This window comes from Octopus bimaculoides, chromosome 9, assembly GCF_001194135.2.
Source record: "Octopus bimaculoides isolate UCB-OBI-ISO-001 chromosome 9, ASM119413v2, whole genome shotgun sequence".
Classification (NCBI taxonomy): Eukaryota; Metazoa; Mollusca; class Cephalopoda; order Octopoda; family Octopodidae; genus Octopus; species Octopus bimaculoides.
Genome location: NC_068989.1, coordinates 44014276 through 44018153, shown reverse-complemented (window position 1 = coordinate 44018153; position 3878 = coordinate 44014276).

Genomic DNA, 3878 nt, shown 5'->3' with positions numbered 1-3878 from the left:
TACGTTCTGAGTTCAAATTCCGCCGAGGTCGACTTTGCCTTTCATCCTTTCGGGGTCGATAAATTAAGTACCAGTTACGCAATGGGGTCGATGTAATCGACTTAATCCGTTTGTCTGTTCTTGTTTGTCCCCTCTGTGTAGTTCCTTGTGGGCAGTAAAGAAATAGGTATTTCGTCTGCCGTTACGTTCTGAGTTCAAATTCCGCCGAGGTTGATTTTGCCTTTCATCTTTTCGGGGACAATAAATTAACTACCAGTTGCGTACTGGAGTCGAACTAATCGACTGATCGCTTCCCCCCAAAATTCCGGGCCTTGTGCTTAGAGTAGAAAAGAATATATGTATAAGTCAAAGCGGTGAACTGGCAGAAACGTTAGCACGTCGGGTAAAATGCTTAGCAGCACTGTGTCCGTCTTTGCGTTGTGAGTTCAAATTCCGTTGAGGTCGACTTCGTCTTTCAACTTTTCGGGATCGGTAAAATAAGTATCAATATAAGGTGGTGAATTGGTAGAATCATTAGCTCGCCGAGCAAAATGCTTAACGCCATTTCATCCGTCTTTCCGTTCCGAAATCAAGTTCTGCTGAGGTCGACATTGTCTTTCATCATTTCGGGGTCGATAAAAGAAGTAACATTTATGCACTAGGAGTCGATGAAATCGACTACCCCACTCCCCTGAAACGGTTGCCCTTCGTATATATTGGCACTCAACTGGTACCAATATATGTGTAAATCATTGTCAGTTTTGATGGCGAAGACTCACCGATGTTTTAATCAAATAATAATCGGAGGAATCTTATATTTCATTCTATTTGGCTCCAGTCCTTCAAAGTATAATTGAATTGGTCTTACTATACAGGTATGTATCAAATATATGGAATGTATACTATGTCGTAGCATTTATTATAATTTTCAGCTTCTTTTAAAATGTCGTCATTTTGATGGCGTAGGTATTTTAATTTACTCGTACCGTCAAAAATGACCGCATTTTGCTATATTGCTTGCAATATTTTACATACAGCATGCGATATCCAGCTGTCACCTAGATATCACGACCATTTCGGCATTTTCTAACGATATCGCTTACACCAGTGCTGCCAAAAGTCATTAATGCTATCAGGGAATACGCGAGGCCTTCTAGCTCGCGCTATAAACATACTTTTCCTTTCCGTGCAGCCACGACAGCAAGCCATATTCAACTATAAACCGCTCCAACAATCTAGTCTTTAGGTTGTTCGTAGCCTCACCGAATCTAACTTGAGACATTTCATAGATAAACGATGTGCTTTGTGGTTTAGAAATCCATCTTTTAAGTCGTTAAAGGAGCGATTTTAAAATTACACAAAAACCCTAATCTAGAGAAAACCAAACCATGACATCGTTGGTTCTGAGCTACTCTATTCTTGTGCTAATGGCAAAAGTAGCTGGATGTTTGGATGTGTAGACTACTAACGGTGTCTTGAACTCTGTCAAGTTCTTTTAGCTTACACTCCAGTTCATCGATTTACTGGCCTTTACTTACTCACTTTGTGTCTAGTGCTATTTTGTGTCTAGTACTTATTTTCAGCGATGGGTCTTCGTTACTTTGACTTTCTCGCTGCAGCAAAGTGTAGGGGATGTATTTTCGCATAAATCGTTATAAAAGGACAGGTTAAAGAAAGAGAGGAAAACTGTAGTAATTTTTTCTCACGTGGACTCTACTTATATTGTTGCTACTGATTTCTGTGTGTGTAAATATGTGTGCATGTGTGAGTGTGTCACTGTGGGTGTGTGTGTACATATGTGTGTCTGGGTAACGTATGTCTTTTTTAATATATACGTTCCATTTCACATACATATACATACATAGACATTCATACATGGATTTCGAAACATATGCATATTAATCATGAAAATATATACATAAAAGAGTCGAGACAAATACGACATAACTCTCGGTCTTTCCATCTCACACTGCTTTTGAAAAAAAATCATGAAATTATGAAACCGGTTAATAGAATTTGAATAAAACTTTAAAAAACTGAGGGCATTTTCGATTTCTTTTCTGCTGATGTCTACTAGAGTGAAAAAAAATTCAGTGTGTGTGTGTGTGTGTGTGTGTGTGTGTGTGTGTGTGTGTGTGTGTGTGTGTGTGTGTGTGTGTGTGTGTGTGTACTGGGAGGGAGAAAGAGAGAGAGAAATACATTGTATAAAGTTCAAAGTTTCTTTTGTTCCTACATCTCCAGAAAATAGTGTTTTAGGAAAGTATCACTGAAACCCAATAGCATCTTCGGAGATACAAGCCATATCTTTGAGAAACGCATACGGAACCACGAGTCACAGTTTAACCAACATTACAATAGTTATGAAGATTAACATGAGATATATATGAACCCTAACTACAATACACCACAACATGACAACAAATAAAGCAACCTGTTTGTATTTGCTCGACCTGCTAGAAATTATATTATGATCTGTCTCAAGTGTAATATTTATCCCCACTAAAACGAAACGTGGATGTTCTATTAAAACAAACTGCAGTGCAATAAACTCGCATATTGGCATTTTGGTACAAAATGCACTCTTGTTGCACTCTTGTACTCTTGTGTATTTTGCACCTACAAATAAAAAGCCAATATGAAAGTTTTTCTCGCGGTAACTACTGCAGTATAGTTTACATAAAACATTCACGTTTTAAATGGGGATGAATATTACATCTCAGTTCTAATACTGCCGCTACTGTCGTTAATATACATGTCTCAAATGTGTTCATGTTTTAATATGAAAGCATAGTATTTTCCTGAAGAGACGATTTGGTTATGTTTAGAGTAAACCTTTAAGTTTAAGCCAGGGCTAACAACAACAACAACAAAAACTACACCACACCTCACAACCGTCCTATCACACCGAATCATACCACCACCACCACCACCACCACCACCACTAACACCACTATTACCACCCGTCAGCATCACGTTCACTAGTACTATGACCAAGTTCCTTTATCATTGTTACCATCTTGCTACCACTAACACCACCATGTCACTGCCTCAACCACAGCCACTAGCGTTCACACTGATTTCACCAGTGCCACTATCGTCACCACAATCGTCACCAGTGCCACTATCGTCACCACAATCGTCACCATTACCACGTCCACAATCATTACAACCCATGCCACCACTACCAACACCGTCCTCACCATACCGCCACCACCTTCACTACAACTACCGCCCCAGCAATCATTATTGCCATCACCACTACCACCACCAATGCAATCAGCGACACTACAATCATCACTGCCTCCAATATTATCATCACTATCATCATCACTTCTCACCACAGCTCAACTTTTTAAGTTACACCAAGCCCTCGTTATAGTTAACACCTTTTCTATCTGTCTGTCTGTGTGTCTATCTGTCTGTTTCTCACTCTCTCTCACTCTCTCCCCCACTCTTTCTCTCTTTCTCACTCTCTTTCTCTCTCTCTCCATTCATGAGTACCAGATACTCTCTACTCACTGTTCCTTTTTAACTCACCATCTATCTATCTATCTATCTATCTATCTGTTTCTATGTATGTATGTATGTATGTATGTATGTATGTATGTATGTATGTATACAAGGGCATGTGTGTGCATGTGTATGTGTATGTGTATGTATATGTGTATGTGTGTGTCCGTTTTTTTCTCCAGTTTTTCATGCTCTTTGAATCATTTAAGCGCTTCTTTGACAAACACCCTACAAATCACACTTAGACACAGACTCACGCACACACACACACACACACACACAAACACACGCTCTATCTATCTATCTATCTATCAATCTATCTATCTATCTATCTGTCTGTCTGTCTGTCTGTCTATATGTATATCTATATGTATATGGTATGTATATAT